The sequence below is a fragment of the Bactrocera tryoni genome, chromosome 5 (assembly GCF_016617805.1).
Source record: "Bactrocera tryoni isolate S06 chromosome 5, CSIRO_BtryS06_freeze2, whole genome shotgun sequence".
NCBI classification, from domain to species: Eukaryota; Metazoa; Arthropoda; class Insecta; order Diptera; family Tephritidae; genus Bactrocera; species Bactrocera tryoni.
The window spans coordinates 38,819,891-38,833,746 of record NC_052503.1 but is presented as its reverse complement, the minus strand read 5'-3'; the positions used below and the strand labels follow the sequence as shown (position 1 = coordinate 38,833,746).

Below are 13,856 nucleotides of genomic sequence, written 5' to 3'. Positions count from 1 at the left end.
AATCAGCTTACTGAGCATACTCATTGCAAAACACCATCACCCATCTCCGAGAACTAGCATTCATTACTGGATGATATTCGATCTGATTGGGACTACGTCCGGCACCCGTGAATGAAAGAGGTTAACATTTTTTTTGATATATGTTTGAAAGAATACTTACGAGTTTTGGTAATTCAGGAGTTTTGGTGATTCGAATACAGAAGATTGTAAATTATGGAACAAAATTTAAAACAATATTTAAACTAATATAAATATATAAATACATATGTACCTAGTTATGTACAGGGCCGACGGTTTTATGAAAGCTGCCATTGTGTATGAAGTCCGCTTGTGTAGCACACCAGATGCCGCCTTTGATAGTTGGCATTGCATGCACTAAAATTTAAAACTTCGACGGAGCTTGAACATAACAGTGATTTCTAGAGAAAAGCTACACGCTTTTACAATTTTTTTTTTTTTTGCAGCCACTTAGTTTCCAAAATTCTACGGAGACATCGTTGTTATTACTTTGTTTAAAATACCTAAAGTGAATAATTTATACTTACGGACCTTTCGGATGTTTATTTTGTTCATACAACTCTTTAGTTAGCTCCCGCTTCTCATCGAAAGCTATTGTGGTATGACTCTTTCGACAGAGAACGGAGACAGAAAAGATTCCATTAATTATATTCGAAGTCGCTTTCGGCGCTGATGCGGCTGTTTCTTTTCATTTATCGCAAGTTCGCAAACAATTTTTCCAAGTACAGAAACGCATAAAGAAGTTAAGACATAGAAGACGAGAAGTCAAATTATTTTTATATAAGTGTACACACTGTTTCAAATAAATAGTTACACCTATAGAAGACAGAAAATATATAAAACTAGGAATGCTAAAACTAACTTGTTTTATTAGATTAGGTTAGTTATATCCGCTACAGGGCCTTGTAATGCCAGATATAGATTCATTATTAATATGAGCTGAAGTTGACGTCGAGTTCGAGATAAGGCCGTACAGAATAATTTGAGGTTTTCAGCGTCTTTCTCATTTCCACTTTCTAGCATATTCTACATGCGTCATCGTTTATAAAGCCAATCCTCCGCGCATATGATACCAGAAATTTGTGACCTGTGACTAGGCTAACAATCGTCCTGCAGTCTTTTGAGACCGTGTGAGTAACTGGTGTTCCAAATAAAGGTACTTTTTTCATTAACTTTTTGACAGATCGGACGTGAGTCGTATCAAGCTGTCATATTATTTCTATTCAGTATTTGTTTCTTCATGGCAAGACTTACGGCGGTCAACTTATGGTCAACACAATCGCGTATTGAGCGTAATATTCGCAACACCATCAGTCATCTACCTCTCAGATGGTCTTATATCTTAAATCCAATTTTTGATTACGGAACATTTTGTATGGTGTCTACGCTGCAGTCAAACTATTTTTGCGAAGTTCGCGGCTTTAAACTAGCAAGTACTTCGTCAAGTTGCCTAAAACACAGTAAACCTTGATACAGTACAACAGCTAATCTGGGGGGTGAGAAATTCCAAAGGGTTTGGCGTTCGTATGTGTCAGTTTTTTTTTATGACCTTTTAGATTTTTTCCATATCTTGATGTTTTTTTGCTTAGTTGTAACATTTTTTTTTAATGCTTTGCGGTCTTCAAAGCGGCTATATAAAATATATGTGCGCTTTGTGCGATTGGGACACACGATTTTCCGGTGACCAATATGCATGAAACGGATGGAAACTCAGAGAGCACAGCAGGTTACAAACGGCGAATATTATTCGTGAGCCTCTAGTGCCGAAGGAGAAGATATTGCTGCCTCCACTGCAAAAACAAGTAAGGAAGGGCTAAGTTCGGGTGTCACTGAACATTTTATACTCTCGCATGATAAAGTGATAATCGAGATTTCCATTATCCGTCATTTAGCCATATTTTTCAAATACCGTATTTGTGTAAAAGTTTTATTCCGCTATCATCATTGGTTCCTCAATGCTCTTATACTCGTATTATACAAAGAAGGCATCAGATGGAATTCAGATGGAATTCAAAATAGCAGGGTGTTAAGAAAATATTATATACCGAATTTCATTGAAATCGGTCTAGTAGTTCCTGAGATATGGTTTTTGGTTCCATTAAAAAAGTGGGCGAGCGCCACGCCCATTTTCGTAAAATTTAGTGTTTTGAAAAAAAAACCTGTGTGCAGCTTCCTTCTGCCATTTCTTTCGTAAAATTTAGTGTTTCTGACTTTTTTTGTTAGACGGTTAACGCACTTTTAGTGATTTTCAACATAACCTTTGTATGGGAGGTGGGCGAGGTTATTATCCGATTTCTTCCATTTTTGAACCGTATATGGAAATGCCTGAAAGAAACGGCTCTATAGAATTTGGTTGACGTAGCTATAGTAGTTTCCGAGATATGTACAAAAAACTTAGTAGGGGGCGGGGCCACGCCCACTTTTCCAAAAAAATTACGTCCAGATATGCCCCTTCCTAATGCGATCCTTTGTGTCAAATTTCACTTTAATATCTTTATTTATGGCTTAGTTATGACACTTTATAGGTTTTCGGTTTCCGCCATTTTGTGGGCGTGGCAGTAGGCCGATTTTGCCCATCTTCGAACTTAACCTTCTTATGGAGCCAAGGAATACGTGTACCAAGTTTCATCATGATATCTCAATTTTTACTCAAGTTACAGCTTGCACGGACGGACGGACAGACGGACGGACAGACGGACGGACGGACAGACAGACATCCGGATTTCGACTCTACTCGTCACCCTGATCACTTTGGTATATATAACCCTATATCTGAATCTTTTAGTTTTAGGACTTACAAACAACCGTTATGTGAACAAAACTATAATACTCTCTTTGGCAACTTTGTTGCGAGGAGATTATAAAAATATGGTACAACTAAGCGAAAAAACATCAAGATAAGGAAAAATTTAAAAGGTGTCAGACAATAATCCCAAAAATGTTCCACAGTGTAATTGTCGTAGCTTTCTTTATATTTTATACACTCATATACAGGTATACACACACATTGCAACAGTAGTTGCGTCTGCACATTAAGTGCCCAAGTTACGCAGGAAAACGGCGGGCATTTATCACAATTATTTACCACCCGTGAAAAGCTCAACTTGATTTCCATATATTTAGTGAGCAAATAATTTTTAACGTGAGTTTGCATTTATCTTTAAGTTAATCTAAAGCAATGACAATATTTTTCATGGAGGACAGATTCATTTTTAAGAATTCAATATTTCCAACCTAAAAAACTAATTTAAACTTAGCACCAATATAGTCATCAACATCTCATCTTGATTTGGAGGTCAAAATCGAGCCATACAATCCGCAATCCTCATATTTTTCCCTATGGTAATTCCGACCCTCTGTTCGGTTTCGGTTAATATACACAAATCTTAGTGAAATTAGGTCAAGGTAAAAGGTAAAAGGTAATCTAATCATAGTAGGGTTTCCATCAATAAAAATTATAAAATTATGAATATGAAATGATAAAATTATCAAAGTTTATTCATCGATAAGTCTGATCATTGAGAATAAAATCTAAACTATTTAATATGTTAAAGCATAATCTAAAAAAAAAAAAAAATTGTGGCAACGAGAAGAAACAATAAAAATATATATTTATTTTAAGCTTGTTAGGTTAGATTCGATTGCTGGTTTAAGGACCGCGCTTAGACTACTGTATATAAAATAGAACTTCTATATCCGATCTTATAAGCTCAGACGTTTAACTTCTATTCCTAACAGCTCGGTGGAACGTCTGAAAGTGTTAGCTCACGTGTTCAAAAAATTGATCTCGTAAACATGGGATAATCAAGAATGAAATGTTGAGATGTATCCGCCACATCTTCTTCCGTACAGTTTCAGCATCTGGCATCCAGTAAAACAACACCTCACCCTTCTCAATAAAACTCTAAAAGTTGCGTCCGATGATGTACAGTATAAACCTCTACGATTGTGACAATATGAAATATCTAAGAGCAAATAATTCTGTAGAGCTTGTCGTCGACCAGTGCCTGGCAAAACGCACGCATGTGGTCCAGGGCTGGATTTCGAAGCAACCACTTTTTCTCCAACCTGCCTCTAAGCTTCGACCCATCCGTGAAAAAAGCTTTCCACCGACTTTCACCTATCCACATATCCCTCGTCGATATGTGAACAAAAACATCCGCCGTTAGTAATATCCACGACGAATGCTGGAATACAGTTGAAGGAGGAGAGAATTTTTGGCGTGTTCTTGTTCAGACCTTTCATATGCTCAGCGTATTTTGGCCTTAGAGTGCACTTCGCAGCAACGCACCTGTCGGCGCAACCTACGGGTACTTGATGTAAAATATCATTAAGTGCTACTGTTGTTGTAGTCCGCCGTGTACCGGAGATGACTATTAGAGCCGCTTTTTGACAAATTCAAGCGTTTCACAGATTTCCCAGCATGGTCTTCTATCAGCGACCCTTCATGGCCCTCTAAAAGGCCCGGAAATCTTGATCATATCAAACGTCTCTGCACAGATAACGCTGCACTTTCGGCTTACAACAATGATGTTTGTCCTGAATCTTCAAGTGCTCGGAGCTAACTGACCAGCCGCTCGTTCGTTAGCTAGAAACGCTCTCTCGCCGAATTCAGTTGACGCACACGTTCCAAAGTGCAATCGCTGCAGAAAAATTAGTCATATTACTTTCCGGACAAATCCTGTACCAGACTTCGCTGAGTTACCCTTCGTTCATCTCGTATTCGGTATATACAAAGAAAAATTATGTTAAGAACGATTTCTCGTTTCATTGCCAAAATGCTCAATTTAAATCGAAAAATAAAAATAATATTATAGTGTTCAAAATTTTATTGATTTACAAATGCCGCTTAATCTTACATCAAAGCTGTCATGAGTCAATATTTCCTTTTATGGTTGTACAAAGTTTAATATGATAGTTATTAAACGCAAATAAAAATTAAGAGAAAAGCAGCTGCTGTGAGACAAAACAAAACCTTTAATTGATCCCTATCATGAGCTTTGAAGGAACAAAATGTCGACCAAATTTAAATTCAATTTGTGCCACGTTTATTGTACAGCGCCCATAAGAAATCAAAATCCAGGAAACGAGTAAGGAAAGTAAAGCTGAATTGTTGATTTTCTGAATACTTTTCAACCCACGTCAATGTCCATCTTCTTCCAATCTTGGCAAATCTCAAACACACTAAATTCATCAAACCAGCTGGTATATTTGCCTTATAATATCTTTTAGTTAAGCACAGCCTGCGTTTTCAACAGTACCCCTATTTGTAGACACAAATTTTTTAATATAATCGCACACATATATGTATATATAATTTTATATAGACATTCTAATGCCAAACTCTACTATTGTTTATACTATAGTTAACTGAGCAAATGAATACAGCTAAGAAACTGGAAAATGCTTTGTAGAATTGCTCTCGCATACTCCGATGAGGGTGTGAAGAAATAATATTTCAAATTCCGGAGAAAACTTTTGTGGAAACGAAGAACCGTGCAAAAAATTCCAAAACCGAAAGTCTTGGTAATTTACTGTAATTGAAAAGGTAATGTTTCTGTTTATCAGAAGATAAGCGTTTAAGGATTTGTACAGCTTAATTTCTGACAAAAATTTTAGAAGTAATAAAGTTCTTTTTCGCTTTTAGTGAGAACCAATTACGTGTATTCTCACAAATTTGTAGGCTTATATCCTTCCAATCCCAAAACAAACATTCATAATTATATATGTTAATATTTTCGAAGTTTGATTCTTAAAGTTTCGGAATTGCATACTTGGATGGAAATAAATTTAATTTTTGAAGCGCATTACAATTAGAGTATCCGTTATTTCCTTTACATTTCATATGAGATTTTTTTATCTTTTGCAATAAGTTGTAAGCAATCAGATCTACAAATTCTACAACCTCTATTCATATTGGACACCTTGACGTATGAGCAACAGATAATGTTGAAAACACTTGTTTGGCTTCTCAGCTCATTAGACTTTAATTTTGTATTGTTTTGAAATGAAAGTTTTTATAGAGCAAAAATTTTTGTATAAGAACATTGCTTTTCGAAAAATTTGCTTTATTTGCTTTTGGAGAAACTAAATAAGGCAAAAGGTCCAAAGTCCCATGTGAAATATATGGAGAAAGGAATAATAACTTAGGCACGGTTTAAATGGAAAATAAGATCTTAAGAGTTGCAATTTTAATTGAACCATCTATTAGAAACGAATGCGTTTGGATGCAAAAACCTATAGTTTCTTTTCACAGCAGCTAATCGAGAGAGGACTGTACTCCTCAATCGCATACTCAGTCAGAAATAGCAGCTGTTGGCAAGAGTTATTGTCACGAGTGCGACGACTGTGTGTTGGTGACAGGAAAAATTTTGTTTTGGCCTCCTTTCACTACCCGACCCCAGTTGTTTGCTTCTTATCCAGTCTGGAGAAAGCAGACCTAACTGAGGGGATGTTGCTGCCCATGATAAAATCAGCATATGCCAGAAAGATTGTACCTGATCGATTAAGCCCTGCACCTCGAAATATTTTCTCCAGCAGTAGATTAAAGAAACTCGTTGGAAATGATTAAATTACGATAATAAACGTAAAAAGTGCTTTTACTATAACTTAAATTTTTCCCAAAAATTCCTTTTCCGAATTAAGGAGGGTAGATAATTGAACAAGTAATTTGTATGAATCACAAAAAATCATAGTATTACATAATAAACAGAGCAAAGAGTAATTTTATTCTTTTAATTAAGTGTCTACATACTCACTTTCATTTGTTATCAAGCTTGCAGAGAAGCAGGAATTAAAGATGTTAACTTTCTGAGTAAGCTCACTTAATTGTTTCTCGTGCTTAATTCTAGAGAAATATTTGACGGTGGCTCTCTGTTGCTCATACGACGTGGTGTCCTATATGAATACAGGTTATAAAGTTGTAATTCTGTAAATCATTTTTGAGTTCAAAAAGTGAAACTACTATAACAGATGCCCAAATGTAAACATATGCGCTTCAAAAATTACGTTTATTTCCATCTATGCAGAAAATTCCGAAAACTTTTAAGAATCAAACTTCGAAAATATTAACATATATAATTATGAATGTTTGTTTTGGGATTGGAAAGATGTAAGCACAAATTTTGTGAGAATGCGTAACTAGTTATCACTAATCGAAAATGGAACTTTATTACTTCTAAAAATTTTGTCAGAAATTAAGCTGTTGAAATCCCAAACGCTTATCTTCTGATAAACGTAAACCTTACCTTTTTCAATTACAGTAAATTACCAAGACTTTCGATTTTGTAATTTTTCAGCACGGTTCTAAATTTACACAAAGTTTTCTCCGGAATTTGAAATATTATTTGTATATCCTCATCGCAGTATGCGAGAGCGATTTTGGCAAAGCATTTTCCAGTTGTTCAGCTGAATTCATTTTTTCAACTAACTATAGTCCAAACGATGGTTGTTGGGAGTTTGTAACCTTCTCTATATATAAAAGTTCACGCAAGTGAGGAACGTTCTCTGAGCGTCATTCACTTGGAAGTGGCCAAAGACGATTTTTTTACATATGTATGTCTCACGCAGCTCACGATTCCGTTTGAACAACATACGTTAGAAGACGAGTTAAAGTGAGAATGCCATACGATTTAAGAGCGGTAGGGGACAAAAATTCAATATCTTTGGAATAATATGAATGAACAATAATTATTTTTTCGCAGTTTATTAAAGGTGAATATTTTCTGCGTTGTGCAACGTACTTTTTAAATTTTTTTTAGCGTGAAGAACGCTTAAAGAATTTCAGTGTTTAACAAAAATTATGTAAAATATTATTATTTAAACAAATGGATCATGAAAAAAATATTTATAACATAGCACGAATACTTTGCTTTGACTTCACAAAATTTCATCGGCTTATCTTCAGCAGCTTATGAGAAAATAATTTTACAATTTTATCGTCCTCTAAAATTCAGGCTTCAATAACATTAACAAAAAAGGAATTTTGACGAAATATTTATATCACGGGGTGTGCGTCTAGTCCCCTTCCTAATGAACTGTTAATTTTCAGAATCTGAGATTTTTCGAAATTTTCGTGGACCACTTGACGCGGTTTGACCCTAACCTTTATTTCCACTTAAAAATGTGAAATTTATTGTACTGTTCGGTTTCTTTACAGGCAAATATCTATTCAATTACCTATACGCTACTTCTTGCTCCTAGATTACATTGCTTAAAACAGCTTATTATTTGTATAAATTATAAACATATTAAACTATTATTATAATTTTGGACGCAAGAAAATCACTTTATCGACATTTTTTTATTAGCTTACCAAGTTTCTTAGTGTTCAAAAATTTCTGTAATAAAGTCAAGCTGGCTGGAAAAGGTGTTCTATTCAATTCAACCAACCAACGAGGTACTGACAAATTATGTACCAAATTACTCTATGTTAATCGTTACATACTCTTACCTGTTTTTTAACGGCATATCTTATGTATTGATCAATTTATAGAAGTTATAAAAGTATGTATCCTTATTGTCCGAAAATGTTAAGAGAGTTACGAGTCCTAATCAAGTTGAAGCTGTTTTTAAAGCTAAAACTCTACAGTTAGTAGAGTTTTAGAGTTAGTTTCAAAAATAACCTTTTATGGAAACCAGGCTAGGTTATTAATTCTGTTGATAGTATCCTGTAGATTTATCACGATTTGACATCTATTGTATAATTTGTATCCGAGATATTAACATTTCTGAGGACTTTGCTTTTTACCAATATTATAAAATCACACATGAAACTGAGCTTACTTTCTATAATACAGTAAATAGCATAGTTACCTGCTCAGAAAAGCTATAGTAACTGACTCAATGTATTCCCTTCCAGATCCACTTTCTTCCACTTTCGTCGAACTGCTCGTAAGTATTTGGTCCAACTAAAACAATATTTTCTGAACATTCTATTTGTAAACTTTGCAGAAGTTTCATGACATGCTAATGATAGCGATGTATGAAAATCGATGCCAAAATACTCAACACTTTGGCCTTTTCTGACATCGAATGATATCATTGGCCATAACAACGGCGCCGCTAGTTCTGCTTCCGGACTGGATAAGGAAGTGAAGCGTAGGGATCTGGTTGTGAACGAGAACAAAACGAAATACCACCTGTCATCAAACAAATAGTCGTCGCACTCGCGGACTTGACTCCCATGTCGCTGTTGTCAGTCATAACTTCGAAATCGTGGATAATCTATCTTGGAACCAGTATTAACACCAACAACAACATCAGCCTTGAAATCCGACGCAGAATATCTCTTGTCTGTGAAAAATAAAGCCAGCTCACGACGAGAAAAAGAGGAGATCTATAAGTCCTTCCAATATTCTCGTCCTGCTATTTGGTGCGGAGACATGGAAAATTATACCATCTGATGAGTCGGCCTTAGAAATGTTCGAAGGATAGATTTTGTGGAAGATTTATGGTCTCTCTCCGAAAAAAACGATGAGCAAAAATGAGATATACGGTGATATGGACATAGCTCAGCGAATTAAGATACTGCGGCTGCGCTGGTTAAGTCCATGTTGTCCGCATGCAAAGAGAACAGTCTAGTTTTAAAGGTTTTTCAAATTCGTGGATAAGTGGAATGGATTTGTCTGCACTTTATATCACGAATAGCGCGAAATAGCAAAAAGAGGAAAATACCGGCGAGCGGTGTCTACACCAGTAAAGAAGAAAAGAATAAGAACAAATATTTAACATTTAAAAATATTATCCGAATGAGGCATAGATTTCAGTCAAAAAGATCGTTTATTCTTTAGTTGCCCCTCTAGTTTGTGTTGGGATTTTGGTAACCTGTCAACAATTAATAATAGTTACGCCCATTCCCAACTTTTTAATTTAACAAAACAGAGGGATCACTGGAAATGGCGTCGCAATGGCTGAGTTTAAAATATTGTTTTTCCAATCATTTCAGAGTCTCTTTGTTAATAGTGTACGTTTGTAACAATAAAAATTCTAATAAAATATTTAATTTTTTTCACGTTCAGAAAAAATATTCAGAAAATAATCGGATTCTCAAGAAGTTTGATACCTTTCTAAACACATACTATTTAGGCTTCACATTATATGTATATGTAAAGTTAGCAGAGCATGTCCAGAAGTTCACTCACCTTTTTCGCCAGTATGTCGCTGCAATGAATTTTTTAAAACATGGCGAATTTGATAATTTCTCAATATGTTGCATGCGAAAAAAACTTACTTAACGTTATTTACGCTTAAGACCCCTTTAATTAAACGTTTTAACTGATACAATTGTATCGAAGAGCTAATCGAGCTAATGGACTAACGGCTTTGTTCACAGAGCATATCCGCCGATTTTATGCCATACAAGTATATTCATATATGTAGGTCGGTTAGTATTGGAAATATCGTATAATGAAATTAAAGGAACTTTTTTCTTAAGCACAATGCAGTTTGATGTCAAAATAATATGGGTAAACTAGGGTTAGCTCTTGATACAAGCAAAGCAAAAAGATTTCTGTCTGTATAATTGCCTTTACATCGTACATATGGAACAGAGTGCGTGCTATCGCAGTAAAATAAGGTGATAATATTTTAGTATCGACCTACAAGTTATATCAATCAATAACTTAGGTTAAGAAGCCGAACCTAACAAGGATCTAACTTGGGTCTTCATAAACAGACGAAGCGTTTTGAACCGTTTACAAATTTGTGGAGACAGCTACTGTCCTCTTCGCCATGCCAAGATGTTTCAACCATCTTCCATACACCTTTTGTCAGTTTGTATCCGACTGGATTTTTAAGCCTTGCAGTATGAAAGTACCCTACGTTTGCGCCAAAATGAGCTTTGCTAAGGGCAAGTAGTTCAGATCTCATACGTTCTACTTTAGGCAGGAACTCACGCAGTCTCGCAGTTGTCGGTCGCCAATCAACACCTGTTAAGCGCAATTGATACATGAGCAGTGTCAATCTGTTATATTATTTTTGTTCATTCAACTTTATTACGAAAATTCTCTTTTTTTACTTCGAAATCTTAAATTAAAAGCATTGTGCAAGAACTGTAACCGCTCGACCTTCCTAACGACATTGCTTTGATCTATAAACCTTTGAAAAGTTCCAAGAAGATCCGACTTTTTCGGGTCAAATTTGTTTAGTAATTTTGCCCATTTCTGCCTCACTACCGACTATTTGTTGACTGAAATTGAAACTCTTGATTTCTCGGCGACATTTGGTTTCAACAAGACATGGCGCCACTTTTACACATCGCATCAATCAACGAATTTATTGAGAGAGAGCACTACGGTGAGTAGATCATTTCACGTTTTGGGCCGGTCGATTTGCATCACATCGTCAGACAATTTCCCTTTGCGCACATGTAAAGTCCAAAGTTTATGCAGATAGTAGCGCTTTGATTCAGGCCTTGAGTAAAACGAGTCATCGAAAATTGAAATTGTAAATTGTAAAAATCTTATTAAAAATTTTAATTATAATTGTAACTATTTGTCCGGAATGCTATACATTTTATAATTTCAAATTCGGCATTAATGATGTACCCAACAAAAGGTTCTGTAGGAGGAATTTAAGAAAGAAATTGGTTGTAATTTATAAATTATAAATAACGGTTTAGAAATTTACTGATGAATACGAATATTTCAAATATTTTTACTGTGAGAGTAGAAGTTGGTGCTAGTTATTAGACTTATCACTCTAAGCGATATTACTTACCGTTATGGAATTATGAGTCAATAACATATTTAAACAAATCCAACCAATTTTTTCAATTTTTTACATTTTATTTTGATGATTAATACAACATACAAGCATATATTGCTTACAGAGTTTATATATTAAAGCATTTGTATAACAATTAATTGCAATCCATATACTTACCTAAGCTCAATGTGCACTTTTGTTGCCTGAAGATGACAGTTCCCGTATGTTGGTGACACATTCTGCAAGTTTGTTTTCCTGATGGAATTGAATAAGCACCAGCTCATATGTCACTATAGTTCCAGCAACCTAATAACAGTGAACACATAATAACAGAAAGCGGAAGACAAGAAAACCAGAATCCCAGAAAACCAGGAATGCAGACTATTAATTATTTAGCTTGGATATGGTAAATTGATACTCTTGTATAAAAAAGGGAAGTCAACTTGAAAGAAAGACAACAAAAAGCGTGTAAGCGAAAATCAGAAAGCTGATTGCACCAAGAGGAAGTAAGTAAAGGTAATCACATAACAAAGCAAAAATGGTCGAAGTCCAACGGCAGTGGTACATGCCACGAACATAAGCCATAGGCAGGTAAAAAGTATGAGTGCAGAAGTAATGAATAGGCGAAGCGCCCAAGTGCCAGCACACGTGACTGCTCATGGACAAGCGACCGGCGGAATGCAAGACTATACATTACAACCGCTCAGCACCAATTTCCGTGTGAGATAAAAGAATTTCATGCCACTTAATGCAACCAAATCGGTGCTAATATCCTCCGAGAAATGTTTCACCACTGTGCACCAGGACTCCTTGGGCAGTCAGCGTAGTACACGCAACGGCTTGCGTGACTCATCTTTGATGCTGGCCGAATACAATGAAACGGCCAAGGTACGGCCGATAAGGAAGAATAGCGAAAAGTAAAAGCATGCGACATGGGCGAGCGATGACATTTTGCTATAATGAGAGAGAGAGAAAAGCAGACGAGACATAAAATTGCCGGCTATTACTCATCACGCGAACTAAATTATATAGTATTACTGAGAGATGTGTAAACTCACTTTAGACTACGCAACAGTTGCGCACAAATTAAATACAAATTATTCCAGAAAAATGTTATCGTGATGAGCGAAATGGCGCCGTCAATGCGTGTGCAGAACTCGAGCAAGTTCCGGTCTTGCTTGTGTTGCGTCGACCAGTACATCTTAGGCATACGCTGTGTCGGTCAGTCAGCCAAAGTAATCAATTAAAAGTAAAAGGCGATATTTGAAAGTGGGTAAGGTGAGCTCAGTATGCCCTTGAACTTGAGTAAATTATCGTTAAGGTGCGTAAATCTCGCTGCCAAGCCAACGCTAACAGTCATAACGAAAACATCCATATAATTACAGATGAAGGTGCAGAATATGTTCAGTACTTTACCCCAAATAGCCAGTGGATATCAGTGATTAGTCAGAATAAGGAAGTTGTCGAATGGGTCCTCGGTCTGGGGACAATAGTTGGAATCGTGTATGTTGGATAAGATAGTCAGCAGATGTTCACCTGAAAATAAAAACTGTAAATTTAAAGAAAATCTCACACAAGCATATATAAGGAAGCATAATGACACAAATTAACTAGAAATAGCATGGAATCCCAAGAGAGATGTTGCGAATTAAAAAAAGCTCTTTTGTTTTAGTTGAAATAAAATTCTATATACTGTCCATGCTTTTCTCATGACGGGAAGTACAACTCTTGCAAAAAGTAATACCGAACGTCAATCAAACGCGTCGCACTTTCGGTGAATGGACCCAAAACGAGATTGCACCGATCCCGATCTTCGTAAAATTATTTTTTTCAGCGATGAAGCTCACTTTCTATGTTCTATGGGCGGAAGAGCTCACTGATCGAAACTTATTTAAAAATGAAGCCGGTCATAACGTAACAGACAAGGGGAATGATACAAGGCTATGATTTATGACTTTTTCGTAGCTTAAATAGAGGGTGTTGATATGGACGACCTTTGGTTCCAGCAAGGCGGCTCTACATGCCATATAGCCAACGAAAGAATCAATTTATTGAAGGAAACTTTTGGTGAACGCACTATATCGCGTGACTTCTAAGATAAATCGCAAGATCTGGACTATTTGGTGCAGATT

General features: G+C 35.9%; 1 pseudogene; it reads right to left on the bottom strand.

Moving 5' to 3' along the window:
• Positions 1-12,177: 12,177 nt before the first annotated feature.
• LOC120778089 lies at positions 12,178-13,562 on the bottom strand (annotated as a pseudogene).
• Between the last annotated feature and the right edge of the window lie 294 nt (positions 13,563-13,856).